Here is a 20,548-nt window from a genome sequence, read left to right as displayed (position 1 = left end):
GATGCTGACACAGGCACACCCGGGAGCCTAAGGGTATGTGAGTGTGCGTGTGTGTGTGTGTGTGTGTGTGTGTGTGTGTGTGTGTGTGTGTTGGGGGTGGGACCTAGGCGCGTCCACCCCACCCACTGCCTCTGCTGTAGAGTCATTATCCCTTGGGGTAGAGGGAGACACGAGAGGCTGAGTTGCCAAGGGCCACTCCAGGTGTCCAAGCCTCTCCCACCAGGCCCAGGAGCTCCCCAGGGGGGCTCATTTGCTGCCCTGAGCGTGTCCCTCCCGTGAGACAGGGCCACCTGGTTCCCAGCCTGGGGCTCCCAAACAGAGGTAGCCCACTCCCTTCTCTACTAGTTACTCAATGTAGAAAAAGGGGAAGCACAGGAAGCAGCAAGAAAGCCAAACCACCTGAGGTACCAACCCAATGATCAGCCCCACTCCCCAAGTAGGCCCATTCATTCCGCCGTTGCTGGAGTCTAAATGGATTCCTCCCCTTCCACCTTCTCCAGGACTGAACCTCTCCTTCCTGACCTGTCTCGGCGACCTCACCCAGTCCACCCAGCCACTCTCACTTGAACCCAGATTGTCCCCACCCCAAGGATATGTCTCTGTGCCCTCCCTCCTGTTCTGTTCCTTCCCCCATTGTGCCTGCTTCCGTGATGGCCCAGGAGCCCATGTGGGGCGGTAGGGTCTAAGATCTCATTTCTAAGTGAGATGACCGGATCAGCCACTCTCCTGCTGTGAAACCTGCCCTGGGTCCTGGGCAGACAAGAGAAGTTCTCAGATTAGTCTGGCCTTCAAGGTTCCACCAATCCTGCCTAACGCCACCCTAGCCATTATTCCTTCCCACTGCAGGTCTACAAGAACGGTTAGTTTCCTTTTGGGCTGGCTTCCCCTGACGTTTTCCCCTCACTTCCCCTAAGTGAGCAGGAGCTGCATCCACTTTATTTCTATGTCCCCAGTGCTTAGCCGAGGGCCTGGTATGGTGTAGCTTCTCAGTAAATGTTTACCGGAAGGAATGTAACTGGCTGGGGCAAACCAATTCACTCCTGTTAGTAATAATAAGAAGCTTTTAGTCAGCATGTATTATGTCCAGGCATTGTGCTGTATGCATTACAAGAATTGCTCATTGTCCTTAGAACTACTTTCTAAGATGATGGTATTATTTATTCACTTATTTATATTTTGGTTGCACAGCTTGTGGGATCTTAGTTCCCCCACCAGGAACTGAACCCAGGCCCTTGACAGTGACAGCACAGAGTCCTAACCACTGGACTACCAGGGAATTCCCTAAGGTGATGCTATTATAATATCCATTTTCCAGATGAGAGAACTGAGGCTGAGAGATACTAAGTGATTTGATCAAAGTTGTATCCAGGATTCCACCCAAGCCCATGACCTGCTGTCCTAGACTGTTGGGTTTGTCTGCTCCTGCCTTGTAAGCGCATTGGCTTTCTGCTCCCTTTTCCCACACTCCTTCATCTGGGCCCAAAGGCGCGTCCATTCCGCCTTCTCTTCAGGCTCAGCCCCAGGGCCTCAGCAGTGCAGGGCAAGGCTCTGACGAGTCTCAGGTGCCTGGTGCTGTGGCTGAGTATGCCAAGGAGGCTGCAGGAATGGTTCTGTAGTGAACAGGAACGCCTCTGTCATAGGTCTCAACAAGATTCAACAGGTCAGTTTTAGGTCCTGAGACAAGTTTCTGACATGAGCTTGAACTGATGCAGCAATGGAGAGGTCTGGCCTGGGAATCTCGGTCCAGGCACAATCCCAGACTCTATGTGACTCTGGGCAATGAGCTTAGCTATGCTGAGCCTCAGTTTCCACATCTGTACAATGGGCATGAGAATATCCACTTCACAGTGTCTTTGGGAAGATGAACTGTGAACTGGCATGGGAAGGCACTTGATAAACTACAAAACTGCTAATGGAGGATGAGGGGATAGTGTTGCCTTGTGGGACTGGGATTGGCAGTGGCCTCGTTTAGAGGCTGGAAGAAGGGAGAGGCAGGACAGATGCTGCCCAGACACAGGTTTTTCTGGTTAGGATGTGCAAAGGGGGTGGAGGGAGAAGTGAAAAAGGGGCTGGTGAAGGTGGGCGGGGCCTCTGTTGGGAGCTGCTGGGGATCCCAGAAGAGATGCTGAGTCACTCCCCTCCTCACTTTCCTTCTCTTTTTAGTCTTAATTGCCTTTTTCTGCTTACAAAAGCAGTATATGCCTGTTGTATAAAGTTCAAACAACACCAAACTAATAAAGGTAGTTTCCTGTTCATGCTCCCCAGCTGGAAATGCTGTAACATTTTAGTGTATGTTCTTCCAGATTTTTCTTTTGATAAATAAATAGATGGGAATTTTTATAGTAATACAAAAGCATGTTCCTTGAAGATAACTCAAAGCAAGGCAGAACTAGAGATTGTGTAGTCCTTCTCATATCCTCCTCAGAACCAGCCACTATTAACAGCTCTGTAGGGATCTCCTTGAACTTTTATAAGCATTTATATCCATAAGAGGGCATGAATGAGGAGAGGCAGTAATGATTATAGACACAACAGCCAAGACTGCCAGGGTACAAGTCCCAATCCTAACAGTTACTAGCTGGGTGGCCATGGGAAAGGTATCTAACCTCTCTGAGCCTCATTGTCTTTCTCTGTAAGGTGAGAATAATGATAGCACCTACTTCAAAGTGTGATGGAGAGAATTAAATGAAATAAAGAAAGCATGCAGTGCTCAGCATAATACCTCAGTGAAGATTACTATTGTTATAGACACACATAAAGAGAGTCATTTTCTCTCCTATGAAATTAGGGTCTTACCATGCATACTGCCCTGTTTGGTTTGGAGGCAGAATTATGTGGAAAGATTAGTCACAGGGATCCTGAAATTTACACTGAAGACAAGAAGTCTTGCATTTAGAGTCAAAGCATTGGTTGTATAAATGTAGGATGGAAGAAACCTAGATTTCCCAAGCTGAGTCACAGCCACCTCTGTGATGTGGGCTTGCATCAGTAGATGTTGAGCTTTCCAAACAAAGGAGGTGATGGGCTTTCTGTAGCTTGGGCTTGTTGTCCATCTGAGGCTTCTGTTCTCTTGAAGGTTTTTGGAGGCCTTGCCACATACATCCAGCTACCTTCATGGTAACTTCTGCTTTAAATGTCTACAACTTCTCCCTCCCAATCTCACCTCCTTGGAGCCCCCTTGTCTTCTGATCTTCCCGGACTCAGGGAAGGTACCAAAATCTGCCCATTTACTCAAAGCAGACCCAGGAATGGTGGTGGCATGCTTTATGAGTGACCCTCCATCCTGCAATAGCAAAGAGAGATAAGAAATCTTTCCTCAGTGATCAGTGCAAAGAAATAGAAGAAAACAATAGAATGGGAAAGACTAGAGACCTCTTCAAGAAAATTAGAGATACCAAGGGAACATTTCATGCAAAGATGGGCACAATAAAGGATAGAAATGGTATGGACCTAACAGAAGCAGAAGATATTAAGAAGAGCTGGCAAGAATGCACAGAACTATACAAAAAAGATCTTCATGACCCAGATAATCACGATGGTGTGATCACTTACCTAGAGCCAGACATCCTGGAATGCGAAGTCAAGAGGGCCTAAGGAAGCATCGCTAGGAACAAAGCTAGTGGAGGTGATGGAATTCCAGTTGAGCTATTTCAAATCCTAAAAGATGATGCTGTGAAAGTGCTGCACTCAGTATGCCAGCAAATTTGGAAAACTCAGCAGTGGCCACAGGACTGGAAAAGGTCAGTTTTCATTCCGATCCCAAAGAAAGGCAATGCCAAAGAATGCTCAAACTACTGCACAATTGCACTCATCTCACACGATAGCAAAATAATGCTCAAAATTCTCCAAGCCAGGCTTCAACAGTACGTGAACCATGAACTTACAGATGTTTAAGCTGGATTTAGAAAAGGCAGAGGAACCAGAGATCAAATTACCAACATCTGTTCGACCATCAAAAAAGCAAGAGAGTTCCAGAAAAACATCTACTTCTGTTTATTGACTATTCCAAAGCCTTTGCCTGTGTGGATCCCAACACACTGTGGAAAATTCTTCAAGAGATGGGAATACCGGACCACCTGACCTGCCTCCTGAGAAATCTGTATGTAGGTCAAGAAGCAACAGTTAAAACGACATGGAACAACAGACTAGCTCCAAATCGGGAAATAAGTATGTCAAGGCTGTATATTGTCACCCTGCTTATTTAACTTATATGCAGAGTACATCATGAGAAACACTGGGCTGGATGAAGCACAAGCTGGAATCAAGATTGTCGGGAGAAATATCAATAACCTCAGATATGCAGATGACCCCAACCTTATGGCAGAAAGCAAAGAAGAACTAAAAAGCCTCTTGATGAAAGTGAAAGAGGAGAGTGAAAAAGTTGGCTTCACATATACTAAAATTGGAAAAAGTTGGCTTAAAATTCAACATTCAGAAACTAAGATCATGGCATCTGGTCCCATCACTTCATGGCAAATAGATAAGGAAACAAAGGAAACAGTGACAGACTTTATTTTTGGGGGTCCAAAATCTGCCTCCTTCTCTATGGTCTGACAAGTCTCCCCTGTGTGTCTCTTGTAAGAACAGATGGTGACTGCAGCCATGAAATTTAAAAATGCTTGCTCCTTGGAAGAAAAGTTATGACCAACCTAGACAGCATATTAAAAAGCAGAGGCATTAGTTTTCCAAGGGTCCATCTAGTCAAAGCTATGGTTTTTCCAGTAGTCATGTATGGATGTGAGAGTTGAACTATAAAGAAAGCTGAGCACCAAAGAATTGATCCTTTTGAACTATGGTGATGAAGACTCTTGAGAGTCCCTGGGACTGCAAGGAGATCCAACCAGTCCATCCTAAAGGAAATCAGCCCCGAATATTCATTGGAAAGACTGATGCTGAAACTGAAACTCCAATACTTTGGCCACCTGATGCAAAGAACTGACTCATTTGAAAAGACCCTGATGCTGGGAAAGAGTGAAGGCAGGAGGAGAAGGGGATGACAGGGGATGAGATGGTTGGAGGGCATCACCAACTCGATGGACATGAGTTTGAGTAAGCTCCCGGGAGTTGGACAGGGAGGCCTGCAGTGCTGCAGTCCATGGGGTCCCAAAGAGTTGAACAAGACTGTGTGACTGAACTGAACTGAACTCGGTCCTGCATGCGATCCTTCCAGAGTCCAGTGGACCTTTACTCACATACATACCTCCCTCCCTTCACCTCCCTCCTCTATCTGTCAATGTGCAGTCCCTCTGCCACCCCAGAGCTAGAGCCCCATTTTAAAGTTTACTTTGATCTTATCGGATAGGCATTGTGATGGATTGAATGGTGGCACACCAAAAGGCAAGTCCACACAGTAATTCCTGCAATCTGTGAATGTGACCTCATTTGTAAAAGGGATCTTTACAGATGTCATTAAGTTAAGGATCTTGAGATAAAGAGATTGTACTGGATTATTCAGGTGGGCCCTGATTCGATGATAAATGCTCTTACAAGGGACACACAGGGGGAGATTTGTCAGACCATAGAGAAGGAGGCAGAGCAGAGCAGAGTGACGTAGCCACGAGCCAAGGAATGCTCCGAGTCCCCAGATAATGGAAGAAGCAAGGGCAAACTCCCCTAGGATCTTAACAGGGAATCTGGCCCTGCCAACACCTTAATTGTGGATTTCTGGTCTCTAGAACTATGAGAGAATACATTTCTATTGTTTTAAGTCACCTAGTTTATCATAATTTGTTATGGCAGCTACCAGAAACTAACACAGGTAAAATATTCAGGTCATTCAAATGTCAAAGCAAAACAACATAATATGTAAATATTGAGAAATCTTGCTTTTCTAAGTAACCATTCTTTATTAAGTTCTTTTGTATTTTTCCAGAATTTCTGTATGCAGATATAAGGAAACATGAGAGGGGAATACATCTTGATTCCCTTCCCCGGTTTGAGTGATCTTTTCAAATGTATACCTGACTATATCACTCACTGTACTTACATGGGACCCAGACTATCCATTCAGCCTGGCCCTGTGCTCCCTAATCAAGTCTTACACACCCTCCTTCACTCCAGGCTATAGCCTTCCTGGTCTCCTTCTGCCTGAGTCTTTTTTTTTTAAATTATTAACTAATTAATTAATTTGGTGGTGCTGGGTCTTACTTGTGGCACACAGGATCTAGGATCTTTGATCTTAGTTACAGCATGTGGAATCTAGTTCTTGGACTAGGAATCGAACCCTGGACCCCCTACATTGGGATCGCGAAGTCTCAGCCATTGGACCATCAGAGAAGTCCCTCGCCTCAGAGTCTTGACACCCATCCTTGCTCCTGCCTGACCACGCCCCCTTCCATCCCAATGTCTTCTGATCTCTACTTAAATGTCAGCCCCATCCCACCCCCCAGGACCCTCCCTGACCTTCCAATTTAAAACAGCTCTCCTAATCCTGCCACTTCTCATTGTAGCACTCTCCATTTTCTTCCTTGAATTTGTCACAATAGAAAATTAAAGATGTGGTGGCTGATTTGTTTGTGTCTCTCTCCTGCTCCAGATTGTAAATTCTTGGAGCTGAGATTTGTTTTAATCACCCTTCCATCCTGGGCACCAGAAACTGTGCTTGGCATGTGCTAGGTTCTCTGTAAACATTTGTTGAATACATAAATTAGTACTAAAGGCCAACCACTTTCTGGAAACTGCCATGCATTAAAGAAAGGGCCTATGGACTCTCTAAAGTAGTGAGTATTGCTATTTTCTTGGAGATGGTTGATCGTTTGTATTAGGCTCTCAAAGGACGTCCTGACCGCAAAGGAGGGGTCTTGATTGTGCAGGCAGGGAAACAAACTTAAATTCAGTCTCAGAGGCCCACTGGGAGCCCTGGGCATGTTTATCTTGGGGGACAGGAAAGAAGCCAGAGCCACTGTTTGTACATCTCTGTGTCAACTGCAAATTGGCACTTACCAAGAGCATCGCAAAGGACTGAACAACAAAGGCATTTGCCATCTGCCTCTAAGGAGATTGAAACTCATGCTGCTACCACTGTTGACCTTCAACAATCCCTGAGGGAGTTGAGGGTAGAGAGAGACACTCTGCTCCAGGGAATCTGGTGGGACAGGTCTTTCGATAGTTGAATGTTTTTAGGAACAGATTTTTATGATCTCAATCCTTACATCTCCTCATATCTAGAGAAGTACTAAATCCCTTCATAGTGACATCAGATCCTTATGACTAACAAAAAAACCTTTTGTAAAATGAGTACTTCATGGTATTGAACTCCCCCTTCACCAAAACCTTGTATATTGGCCTTCCCCCACTGCCGCTTTGGAGCAGTCTCTCAGAGCTATCTGAGATGCTGCCTCCCAGGCTGCAGTCCTCATTTTGCCCCAAATAAAACTTCACTCACAACTCTCAAGTTGTGCAACTTTTTTAGTCCACATCTGTGGGCAGCAAAGGAGCTAGGGAAAAATGACAGAGCTTTTACTCCAAGAGAAGGACCTCCTAACAATCCCTGCTGATCAAGGACATAGCCTGGCTGGTAAGATGGTGAGGTCCTTGTCACTGGAGGTATGAAAATTGATGTGCATGCCCATCTGTCGGAAATTGTGGCATGAGCAGACAAAGGAAACAGTTTTGGAACTTCAGAGTGGTATATGGATTAAGGCAAGGGGGACAGTTTCTAAATTAATATAGCTATGGTTCCTTCCAGGCTCCCACAGCCTGGAGTGCAACTGACATGGCTCTTGATGTCCCCAAAGTGAGGCCATTTGGGTGCCATCCCCATATTTTACATAGAAGGAGCAAATTCAGACCTATCCCTTCCCTCCTGGGTTGATTTTCACTTTGCTGCTTCCATGACCTGGAGCGGGGCTGTCTAGGTCTGAAATGCCCAGACAGGCCTGAGTCCCCTCTCTGGCCACTCTCCTTTCACAGCAAGGAGATTGGCTTGCGCAGGCTGCTGGCCAGGCCCCTAGGACTCCTGGAGGCGTGCAACCTTCCCTGGACTAGACTGACTGTCTGCCTCTCAGCTTCTGGCTCTGGATCCCTCAGGATCAGAGCAGTCCTTTTCATCTCCTTTGCCTGCATCCTCGGACCATGTGTTAGTCGCTCAGTCATGTCCAGCTCTTTACAACCCCAAGGACTGTAGCCCACCAGGCTCCTTTGTCTATGGGATTCTCCAGGCAAGAATACTGGAGTGGGTTGCCATTTCCTTCTCCAAAAAGCATCCTCGGACCTTAGCCTGTAGCAATTTTGGAATGCCCTTCTTAAAACAAGGATCAAGGGAGATCACGAGATGAGAAGTGTTTTGAGATGCAGTGTGCATACGTGCTAAGTCATTTCAGTCGTGTCTCCCTTTACGACCGCATGGACTGTAGCCCGCCAGGCTCCTCTGTTCCTGGGATTCTCCAGGCAAGAATATTGGAGGGGATTGCCCTGCTCTCCTCCAGGGGATCTTCCCCACCCAGGAATGAAACACACATGTCTTTTGTCTCCTGCATTGGTAGGCGGGTTCTTGACCACTAGCGTCACCTGGGAAACCCCCTTTTGAGATGCAGAATCCTATGCAATTATGTTAGACAATGGTCATTGATAATAACAAAAAGTCCTTCTAAGTTAGCCTGTCTTTCCAGGGTGGGCCACAAGAGGGCACCGCCTCCTTTTTGCGTGCGTCACGCCGCCTTCTTGGACACGCCCCCAGGAGGCACCTGGTCCTGGCTGCCCTGTCAGTAAAAGGAGGTGCTGGTCCTCACTGCGGAGCCTGGTAGGCTGCGGTCCATGGGGTCGCTAAGAGTCGGAAACGACTGAGAGACTTCACTTTCACTTTTCACTTTCATGCAGTGGAGAAGGAAATGGCAACCAACTCCAGTATTCTTGCCTGGAGAATCCCAGGGACGGGGGGAGCCTGGTGGGCTGCCGTCTATGGGGTCGCAGAGTCGGACACGACTGAAGTGACTTAGCAGCAGCAGCAGCAGGTCCTCACTGCTGGAAGATCTGTCACCAGGCTTGTCAGGGGGTGCCAGTTCCTTCTCCCCACAGGACAGAGGCCCATGGCTTGCCTGGGCATGTCGGGACGTATTTGAGAGACTGTTACCACGTTATGGCTCTGTTCAGAAGAGGTCTCGAGGCTGAAATTCTGGAAGAGGAGCACGAGACCTCACACCTGTGTGTGTGTGTGTGAGCGAGTCCTCACACGTCGGAGTTCTCTGTTGTCTCGTTCACTGCTGTGTCCCCAGCAGCAGGCGCATAGGGGCACCCAGTCAAGAAGGCTCGCAGAGGTAAATGGAGAGGACACACCTCTGCTGGACATTTGTTGTTGCTCCCACCCTCCACTCCTGGGAAATCTCAAACCACAGAGCAGAACCCGCCTGTGGGAGTCAGGAAGCCGCATCTTAGCAATAATTCCCCAGGGGTGTGAGGGAAAGTTCTAGAAGGACTTCAGCAGGACCAGCCCCGTGAGTTTGGAGGAGGCCCCAGTGACTGACGCTCCAAAGCTCATCGGGGCGTGGGGTGTGGTGGACGGCTGGGTGGTAGCAGGGGAGCTCTCCCTCGGTCCTGCCTCTTCCTCGTCCCTGTGGCTCCCCAGCTGCTGCCCTGGGCCTTGTGGGACCTCGGGCTCCTCTGCCGTGTGGCGCAGGCGTGCAGGCCTTGTTTTGGGGCTCAAAGGAGCGTTGAGGGGAGGCCCTGGGCATCTGGGAATCTGCAGGTAGGAAGTCATGTTTATTTTTTCCCCCCTCAGAATGTATCGAAGTTTAGAGGGTCAGTGCCAAAGGTAGAGAAGTGTGTTTAAAATGTCCACAAAGTTGGGCATGATGCCTGTGGTGCAGCTGATGTTACATTCACTCTGATTCCTGGCACTGTGTGAGGTGTGATTTCAGAGCCTGTCTTGCCTCCTCCACCTGGTCAGTCACACCTTTGGGACTGAAGGGGAGAGGCTGCCGTGTAGCCTGGCTCCTCAGACTGTGCCTTGGCCCCCGCCTGAGGGGACCTCACCTTGTAGGACGTTCCCCCTCCCCTCCCTCTTTGGTGGGTGTTCTCAGACACAGCCTGGCACCTTCCTAGAGCTTCTGACTATCCTGGTGTGGGTCCTGGTTGCTGTGTAGCTGGCCCCTGAAAATGTCCAGCAGTGTGAAGTCACTTTAGGGTTACCTCAACTGGGGCTGTGCTGTGGGCTGGATTGTGTCCCCCTACTGTGTTCATGATGAAGCCTTAACCCCCAGTACCTCAGACTCTGACTATATTTGGCGGTAGGTCTTTAAAGAAATAATTTCTGTTAAATGAGACCTGTGGGTGGGCCCTAATCCAACAGGGCTGGTGTCCTTGTCTGAGGAGATTGAGACACTGACACGCACAGTGAAGACACAGGGAGAACATGGCTGTCTACAAGACAGAGAGGCCTCGGAGGACACCAGCCCTGCTGACTGACACCTTGCTCTTAGACTTCCAGGCTCTAGAACTATGATAAAATAACATTCTATTGTTTAAGCCACCCATTCTGTAGCACGTTGTTACGAATGCCCTAGAGAACTAATACAGGCTGTTAGGCTGCCTTCACCTCCCCTCCCCTCCTTTCACATTCCCAGGAAGACACAGGACACAGTCAAGGGTCTCCCACTTTATTATTGTCACAGCACACAGGAGGGACTGCTTGGGTCTCCCTGAAGGCTTGTTTTACCATCTGCCGCAGGGGAAGCCACAGGAGACAGCTCCACCAGCCAGACCAGGCCAAAGGGGAGAGAGGGGGGCAAGGGCAGGTGACGGGTATAAACACAGACTTGATTTGACTCAGCCTTACAACTTGTTAGCTGTGTGATCTTAAACAAGTCTCTTAACGTCTCTGTGCCTTGGCTGCCTCGTCTGTGAAGTAGAAAAAGTGATAGAACCTATCTCACGGAGTTGTTGTGAGGATTGAATGGGACAATGCTTGTGAAAGTGTTTAACACAGTGCCTGGTAAGTTGCAAATACTCAGTAAGTGGAAGATATTATTATCATTTGGAGCAAATCAGATTTCTTCATGGTCAGGCCAGCTCCAGTGTCTGAGGAGGAGAGAGACGGGAATCTGATACTTTATAAATTGTCTGCAGCATGGCCTGTTAAGAGAGACAGCCTGATACATAAGTGGGAGCCACCTGGTCCCTGGGAACATGGCTACTAGACCCCAAAGTAAGGATCCTGGGGTCATGGCACCTCTTGTCACTACAGACTCCATAAAAAGCACTGGGAAGATTTTTTGAAAAGTTCTAGTATTAACACCTGGACTACATCAGGTCTCTAGCATTCAGCCAGCATTTTCTACACCTATTCAGATGTCTTCCTTTTATTTTTTATTTTTGTAGTTTTTACTTTTGGCTGAGTCACTGAACTCGGAACAGATCCTCGCTCTGCCTAATGCTATCTGGGTGACCAGGGGCTCGTCACTTCACCATCTCACTGACCTTCAGGAGTTTTGAGGACAAAGCCAGGTAATGTGAGTAACATTAAACTGTAAGTGATGGAGACATCATTGGTAATGAAATGATGGATGGGTCTTAAGCTGGTTCAAAAGGAGTGTGTGTGTGTGTGTGTGTGTGTAGGACAACCCAGTGTTCCTGGGTTCTCCAGGGTTGTGGCAGGCGTCACCACAAGAGGGCAGTCTGAGCTTTTTTGTCTTTACCTTAATGAAAAATTATAACATTTTTCTGATACTCCAAATCGAACTAAAACTTACAGATTTTTAGTTTACGTTAACTGATCTAGTGAACTTTTAAAATAAATTCACATATATTTATTTGTTTATCACTAATGTGGATTTGATATTGTGACCCCACCCCCCCCACTGCTTGGGATGCTGGGAACTGGGATGGGGGTTGGGGGAGGTGGAAAGAGACACAAGCTTTATGGCGTCCTGGTTCAACCACTGCTCAGCTGAGTGTCTGGACAAATTTCCCAAGAGTAGGACAGAGGTGAAGTTCCCATTCCAGCCTCACAGGATGTTGCGAAATGGACAAAATGGAAAGAAAAGCAGTTTAAAGGTCAAGAACACAGTCCTCAAGTCCTCTTACCTCCAGCTCATGGCCTTCCACGTGGCCTCATGATGTGCTTGAGCCCAAGTCCCGCGGGGGCAACTTGGGGTGGGAAGGAGGCGAATCCAGCTGTTAAACCATGACCTCAAGAACAGTATTTCCAGGAATCCCCATCTTAGCATCTAAGGGATTCCTGGGAAAACTGGACCGTGAGGACAAGGTGAGATAGTGGCCTTCAGCACCAAGGCCCTGCCATATCCCTAAGGACCAGCTGGAGTTTTCTTCTGCATCCAGCCCCATCTGCAGAAGCCAGTGCGGCCACCATGTCTGGCGGGATGTGGATGATTGCTTCAGGGGAGGGGGTAGTGACTGGAACTTCAATGGCCCTGGAAAGTACCTTCCTGTAGTCAGAGGCCATGTTGTCGACCAGAAATCATCTGGTAACACCCCACCCCCCTCTTCAGTTGCCATGGATTGTGTGTATTCCTGAGTCTCCAGCCAGAGGGAGGGTTCTACTTGAAACCACCTGGACAGTTCTGGTTCCCAGTCTCTGTTTGGCACCTTCCTTGCAGGTGACCTCCAGCAACTCATTTAACCTCAGTCTTCCCCAGTTATAAAATGGGATGGTATAGGACCTACTTGAAAGGTGAGATAAATACAATGGTGGGGGGTGGGAAGAAGAGGAAAGAAGTCTATAGGATTATTGGAAAATGTCTCAGTCTGTCTTTGCTAAAAATGACCCAGGATGTAAGGACAAGACTAGAATAGGATTTATTATGTTCTCCTCCTGCTCCCCCAATCCCAGGTTCCCAAGTCACACGCAGTGGGTAAAAACATGAATCTGAAGGCAGACAGATTAGGTTCCAAGCCCAGCTCAATATAATTTATGTGTGACCTTGGGCAAGTTGCTTACCTGAGCCTCGGTTTTCTTATCTGGAAAATGGGTCAATAAAATCCACCTCCCAAGCTTGTAGGAAGGTTAAATAAAATTGTGCTTAGCCCAGTGGTTTTCCTCTGCTATTTCTGACTAGTCTGAAGCCCCTGAGAGGGATCAGATATTTGGGAGATGCCTGGATTAGTTTAGGCCACACCTCAAAGAGTAAAGAGCTAGACTCAGAGCCCAGGACTTTGTCTTTAGTCTGAAAGAGTTTTTAGGAATTGACCAGTTCACAAATGATGAAGTGTTTCAGCTTTTTTTTTTTTTTTTGAGTGTTTCAGCTTTGAATCAATAGTAGCTCTCTAGGACTTAGCATTAAGGAGGATTCTGAAGCCACATCTGAATGCTTTAAGAAAGGATGCCTTGACTGATTCAGCTGTGTCTGCCAGGGGCTCAGGAGAAAGCAGAGTCAGGGTACTACGTAATGGCTACCACCGAATGCTCCAAAACCTCATATCACAGATGAACAAACTGCGGTGCACAGAGGAGTCAGGACTTGCCCAGAATCATGAAGCAGATAGTGGCACAGATAGGACTCAAGTTCAATACTTCCTCAGTGGACAGTCTGGAGAATGGAAACACTCCCATCCTTCCTGGTGCCTACAGGAACCATACCACTTACCACTTCTGGCGACGGCTGCAGAACAACTTCTCCCTTCCCGAGCTACAGTGCTTCATCTCAGACTCCCAACTGACCAGAGATGCAGCACTGCACCTCAGGCTGGGAGACAGGACGCCATGCCGCTCTGCACCAGGGGTCGATGGCAGGGAGTCCACCCTAGGCAGGAGAAGGGGCATTAGAGGGGCCTCGGCTCCTCCCTCCAGCCCCTGCCCCGGAGGCTGTTGCAGCTACACCGGTGTGCTTCCTGTCCTCCGCCTGGCATGTGAGCCCTCTGGGACCAAGCTTCACCCTTCCTTTTCTTTTTAAACAGTTTTGTTGAGATATAATCCTTCTATTCAAATTACACAATGAAATGGTTTTTTAGTTCAGTCACAGAATGGTGAGTTGGGCTTCCCGGATGGCTCAGTGGGACGGAATCTGCCTGCACTGCAGGAGATGCAGGAGATGAGGGTTTCATCCCTGGGTCGGGAAGATCCACTGGAGGAAGAAATGGCAACCCACTCCAGTATTCTTGCCTGGAAAATTCCATGGATGGAAGAGAGCCTGGCGGGCTACAGTCCATGGGCTCACAAAGAGTCGGATACGACCGAGCAAGAATGCAACAACACAGAGTGGCAGAAGCATCACCACAATCAATTTTAGAACATTTCATCATTCCAGAAGAACCCTCTAACGCCCCATCACCCCTCACCCTGGGTGATGTTCTACCTTTTTGACCCCATACCTCCTCACCTTTATGCTTGGTGTATCCCAGCCAAATGGCACATTCATGGTACTTTATATCCTCAAATATTTGCTTCAGCCTCCTACCTGGCTTCCCTTGCTTCTACTCCCACCGACTTCCCACCCATCCTTCCCAGCCATCCTCTCAGAATGATTTCTCAAAATGCAAATGTGCCCATATTTCTCCTGGGCTTAAAATGGTGAAAGGTCTCCCTCTGGCTGAATTCTAAAACCTTCACAAAAGGCTATAGTCCTGCCCTATCTGGCCCAGCTGGGATATTCCTCTTGGGCCCTTGCCCCCTTTTCCCACTCCTCCAGGGAGTCCTGTGCCCACCACTTTGGGGCTCCTAGGAACCATGTTACTCCCCCTCACTCCCCTGCCCGTCTCCTCTTGGTGGGATGAGTCTCTACTTAAATGGCCACTTTTTCTGTGAAGCCCTCTCTGACTTTCAGACATCAGAACTCCCTGGTCCACATCCTCACACATCCTTTGCCCTCTTTCTTATTTATTTATTTTTTCCTCTTTCCTTTTTAAAAAAATTATTTATTTGACTGGCATTAGATCTTAGTTTCGGCACATGGAGTCTTCGTGCGGTACATGGTCTCGCTAGTTGTGGCATGAGAGCTCAGCTGTTCGGTGGGATGTGGGATCTTAGTTCCCTGAGCAGGGATTGAACCTGAGTCCCCTGCTTTGCAGGGCAGCTTCTCCACTACTGAACCACCAAGGAAGTCCTCTCTGCCCTCTTTCTCATCCTTTATTGCATTTGTGATGGTAGATGCTTAATATGTGTTGTCCGAGTGACTGAATCATGTTCTTCAGCTGCATTCTCTCCAGTGTCAGAGCTCTTTGCCTCTGGGTCTGATTGGGGTAGATCTCCAGTTCCCTGAGGACGGCACCCATGTTTGTTCGTGGTGGGGATCCCCGGGCCTTGTGGAGGCTTTTGTACGTGGTAAAGGACCCCAGGGAGTGCTGCTGGTAGATGACTGAATGGCCATGTAGATCATTCGTTTTCCTCTTAAGATCTGGCTTAGGTGGGAACCTCTGAGTGAGCAGATAGAGCCCTGTACCCCCTTCTCCTGTCCCGCCAAGATCTCAGGGCAGCCCTCTTGCACTGCTTGTACCATTGTGATGGTCTTGATGCTGGATGACATGTACTTTCAGGGATGTCTGGAGGGCGGAGGGGGCTGGCAGCCTTTTCTCAGGGCTGGGAGAGAGCAGGAAAACACTCACATCCTTCAAAAATTAGCCTCCCTGGTGGCTCAGAGGGTAAAGTGTCTGCCCTCAATGTGGGAAACCTGGGTTTGATCCCTGGGTTGGGAAGATGCTGGAGAAGGAAATGGCAACCCACTCCAGTGCTCTTGCCTGGAAAATTCCATGGATTGAGGAGCCTGGTAGACTACAGTCTATGGGGTCTTAAAGAGTCGGACACGACTGAGCGACTTCACTTTCACTTCCACTTTCTTATGCCTCGGACAGAAATCTGACATCAGGCCCCAAACAGCAGAGTGTTTTCCTTTGGTCTGCTACTTGGGGCAGGTCAGCCCCTCTATGAGGTATTCCCACCCAAGGAACTGCCTTCCTCAATAATGAGTAGGAACTTCTTCCAAACTGCATTTGGCTGGGGAGTGATTCCAACAACAGGACCCAGCCTGGGGGGTCCCGGACAGCCCACAGCCTGTCTACTCCACTCTCGGACTGCTCCCACTCGCTCTGCAAGAGAAGACGCCTGGCCTAGCCAATGTGGAGGTTTCAGTAAGAAGCCAGGGAGGGTCGTGCCCCAGAAGTGAGCCTTTGCTGCTGGGAGGCCAGCTGATAGGCCAGGCCCCTGCATTCCTCGGTGCGGGACTCTTTCCAAAGCTCTTTCACCTGACCACTTTTGGCTTCTCGCAATTTTGCTGCATATGTGGCCTGAGCACTGACTTTGGAAAACACAGTGACCCAGGCTGTTCCCTGTCAGTTTGCTTCCAGTCCTTCTGTTTTCCCGGGGTGGGGGAAAGAACCTCAGTTTGGTGCTATCCTGTCTCTGACACTTTTCAGGCTCCTGTTTATCTCCCTCAAGTCCAGAGCACTGCTGCATATTTACTGTCTCTCTTATCTTTATTATCTCCTAATTATGGACAGTGTTTAGTTTCCTATTTATATTTAGGTATTAAAAAAGACACCTTAAAATTTAAAATCTTATGATTGTTTGCAGATATGGCAAAACTTAAAAAGGGGGCATCTGAAAAAAAAAGAGGGGGGTGGCATCTGAGTGCCTGCCATTTGAAAAACCACCCCACCATGCTTAATCTACAGAACAGCTGTGCGGTGGTCGGGGGAGCCTTATCACTGCACATGGCGAGCCAGGAAGGGGAGGAGACGGTTCCAGGGTCACAGCCCTGCTTGTACTAGGGGAATTGGCGGCTATTTCCAGCACACCCCATTGGGCTCAGAGGATTGCTGCAAAGATAGCAGCTCTCCTGGGTGTAGAGACAGGAAATGGATGGGAGGCAGTCCCACGCTCCTGTGGGAAACTCTGACGCAGGGCCAGAGGTTGAGGCCTTTGACCAGGGGAAGGTATTTGCTTCCGTGTCCTCTGTGGCTATAGGCTGCCTGGTTCTGTTCCTTTGTCTCCAGAAAGACCATAGTGACGCTGATGGTAAAAAGAACGGTCATGTTTCGAATGTTTTCATTGTGCTAATCCCTGTGCATCCCAAAGTTCCGTGAGAAGGGGATTTTCTAAGGGCACAGAGCTGGGAGCCCAGCTTGGGTTCCTATCAGAACGGCCGCCTCAGGATCATGACTTTTAACCTCCGTGCTGAACATCTCCTCCCCTGACTACTATACCAGTCTGTCAGGGTCGAGGACAGGGTCTAACCATTTCATACATCCATTTAGCAAACCAATTGTGTCTTCTATGTGCCGAGGGGACAGGCCTGCATCTGATATGGTCCTTACCCTGGAGGAGCACAGTCAGGCTGAGATGGAAGGATAAATGCCCTTGGTGAGTTGAATAGGGGACAGACCCAAGTGGCCTAAGAGAGAGCCCAGAGAGGACTGCTGAGGGCTTAGGTTCCTCCTCCCTGGGGGAGCTAGGAGGGCTTCCTGGAGAAGAAGGTGCTGCAGCTGGACTGGGAGGAGGGCAGAGGTGCAGGAGTGCAGGAAAGGTGTCATTCTGCTGGCTGTCTGGCTCCAGGAACTCCTCCCTTGAGTTTTGCATCCTTGCTGGGAGGCAGACAGAGCTGACCTTGACCCCATTTCTCTTTCAAATGAGGTCTCACTGAGAAGGGGGTCTATAGCTCTCCTGTTCCACTTACCCCACAAGAGGCCCCTCCTTGCTCTGGGTCCCCAGTCAGGAGATGGGTCCCACTAGGGAGACTCAAGTAGTGTGATCCCTTCTCACAAGCACTTCTTACTGTCTCCCTGTTTCTCATTCCATCAAAAGAGTCAGTCGAACAGGTGGCCTCACAATCTTACCTGGCAGAATCTTACCTGGTGCTGGCTGTTCACATCCTCCTACTCCCAGAGGATGGACTGTTTTTCCTTCCCTGTTCCCCACTGTCTTCAGGAAATGTCGCTTGGCCCCGGGGGGCAGCCTGTGTCTTCTGTTGGGAAGCTCTGGGGAGGCTGGGAAGGAGAAAATAAACAGTGGCTGTCTGGATTTTCTCGCCAGGCCTGAGCGAGGAGACCTTCCTGGCTCCTTCCCTTATATGGCCAGGCTGCTCTGGGCTGGGAGCCTGCTGCTAAGCGCCCCCACCCTCCGCCGTCTCTGCGGGCGGGGGGCCACTGCTGGTCACCTGGGACTCTGGTGCTGTAGAGGCTGGGCAGGGCTCAAGGAGGAGGGCAGGACCCAGGACATGTCCCTGTGGACCCTGCACAAACTGGCCAGCTATTGTGGCTCTGGGCTGCTTAGGGTGAAGCGGGGCAGGGGGCAGGGGGCAGGGATCCACCTGGTTATGACTTAACCCCCAGTGTGACCCTGGCCGAGCCCTGCACTCTCCAGACCCCTGTTTCTCCCTGTGTCGAATAAGCGTAAGGAAAATAAGAATTAGTCCTCACAGTCAGTCTCACAAGGTGGGAGCTTCTGTATTTTCCATCTTACAGGTGGGCAAACAGGCTTCAAAAGACTAAGACCACAGCCATCCAGTTAAAAGGAAAGCAAGGCAGGATTTGAACTTGGGGATGTCTGACTTCAGGATCTGTGTTCTGAATGGGCTGATTGCTAAGGCTTCTCTTGGTGATAATTTCAACTGCTCACACATGCCATATGGAAAAGGGATTCTGCTGGAGCTGCTCCCCAGGAATATCGGGGGGCTCCCAGTGCCCAGTGATCTGGGCGAAAGGTGACTGTTCCATTAAGCCATGCGGGCAGATGCTGCAAGTTATTCCCTAGCACTCCACATAGGGCCTGGTGCAGACTCAGGGCTCAGGACAGGAGGGCCATGGGATCACTGAATGAATGAAGCTCAGTAGTCACGTCTGTATTATGGGCACAACCTCCTAACTCCCTGACACATTCTGAGGATCAAATAAAACAATGGATGAGAAAGCACAGAGATGCCACTTTTATGGTGGCGTTGTCTCAGTTCGCTGATTTCATCTCCCTTCTGAAGTGCCTGCGTCTCAGCCCCAGGGCATTGCCTCCTGAGTGACCAGTTCCTGCTCAGTCCAGCTGTGGGACCAAGAGTTGGGGGGTAGATCTGCTCGGGGTCTGGGCTCTGGCAGCAGTGACCGGGTGACCGTGGGAGAGGTTGCCGGAGGGGAGGGAGGCAAGGGAGGTGGGGCTGGTTTGCTGGAAACTGTTCAGAAATGAGCCTCGCATAAGCACGAACATCCTGTGTGCTCTTGAGCTAGCCCTGGAACCTCCCTCAGCCCATCCATCATCATGGCATTCTTTGGGACCCAGGCCCCCTTCCCGGGGCCGGGGGGGTGGGGAGAGGGGACTGAGGAGGCCGACCTGTCAGCTTGGCCGAGAGACCGCAGCTGGCTGCTCTGCAGGCCTGCTCAGTGTCGGAGCCGACGGCGTGGGGGAGGAGGCGCCTGCAGCCCTCCTAATCCAATTTGTTTGGACCCAGTCTCCAAGGTTCATTTGCTAGTGAATGAGGGCCAGGTGTGTGTGCTGTGCTGGGGCTCACGTTTGCACGCACGTGTGCGGTGTGCGGAGGTAAACAGGTGTGCTGTGTTATATAAGCCAGGCCTGGGGCACCCTGTCTTTGGCTTGTCAGCTCCTTCTCGGAGTCTTGCCTCCCCTGTTCACTTCCAAATCTTCCTCTTTTTTCATCTTTGTGAGATCTTGTGCCAGAAACCCCCTGGGCACTTGGGACTGAATGGCTCTGAGTGGTAGTCCCTTCGCCACCCTGGGCCTCAGTTTCTCCACCTGTCTTATGGAGCTGGTCCCTAACCCTGCCTGCTCCACGAACAACTGTAAGCGTGGGAAGAATGTGATGGACGGTGAACACAACCGCTTGGGTTTCTAGAGCTTCACCGTGTTCCAAGCACTGTGAGTCCGCGCGCACACCTGACCCTCCCAAAGCCCTGAGAGTGCTTCTGTTCTCAGAGGCTGACAACCTGACAGCCCCACATGTACCTTCTTTCAGAATCCAACCGCATTTACTCCTTTCCAGGGAAGATGACCACCATCCTCCACAGCGCCCTCAAGTCCTTCGGTTTTGGTAGCATGCAGGTTCTGTGTCTGTCTGTTTGTAGGGAGCATGGGATGGGGGTGGATTCTTGGCTTCTGGTGGGTTTTCCCTTCCTTGGTTCCCCTTTCTTTTCACCTACGACCCCAACCCAACAGCCCTGACTTGTCCTCAGCCCATCAATCAACAGGGCCTTCCTTGTTAACACTTCCCATTCTGAGGCCTGCGTTCATGGTCATTCTGAGGATGGAATGGGGAGTTTATTGCCAGCGGGGTGTGGAGGGGAGGTTGTGGGTGCCAGTGGGTGGGGAGGGGTGGCACTCACAGTTCTGTGTCCAGGGAACCCGCCGCCTGCCCTCCTCAGGTCCTCAGGAGGCCCTTCTCTGGGGTGTTTGCTGTGTCAGCGTGAGGGTTGAAAAGGGGTAGCTCCCACCAGCCAGTGCCCTTGCCTGAAAGGAACAAGGATGCCCCCCATCAGAGAATGTTGGGTTGCCTGTGGGTCCTGACCAGGCTGCTGGACCCCGAGGGATTGAGGATGAGCCTGGGCTGCTGCTGGGTCCTTAGAAGCATTAGGCCGAGTCTGCTGGGATTTTCCAGGCCTCGAGGCATCTGTCCTTCTGCCCCTAGGCTTCCATTATCTCTGCAATGCTTACCCGGTTTTCAAAGGG

At 49.7% G+C, this 20,548-nt stretch overlaps 1 long non-coding RNA gene across 3 annotated transcripts in view; it reads right to left on the bottom strand.

Moving 5' to 3' along the window:
• The window catches only part of LOC122700383, a 51,248-nt gene that overhangs the window by 18,835 nt on the left and 11,865 nt on the right, over positions 1–20,548 (bottom strand). Inside the window, exons 2-3 of one of the 3 annotated variants that reach the window (XR_006342757.1) lie at positions 20,206–20,329; positions 10,579–17,868 (exon numbers count right to left, since the gene is read on the bottom strand). This is a non-coding gene — a long non-coding RNA (uncharacterized LOC122700383). Of the gene's footprint in view, positions 1–6,237; positions 20,330–20,548 lie in introns of those variants that run through there. The other 2 variants (XR_006342758.1, XR_006342756.1) reach the window with 2 other exon arrangements.

This window comes from Cervus elaphus, chromosome 9 (assembly GCF_910594005.1).
Source record: "Cervus elaphus chromosome 9, mCerEla1.1, whole genome shotgun sequence".
NCBI lineage: Eukaryota > Metazoa > Chordata > Mammalia > Artiodactyla > Cervidae > Cervus > Cervus elaphus.
Note: the sequence above shows the minus strand (reverse complement) of the source record. Positions and strands in the feature narration are given on the sequence as shown.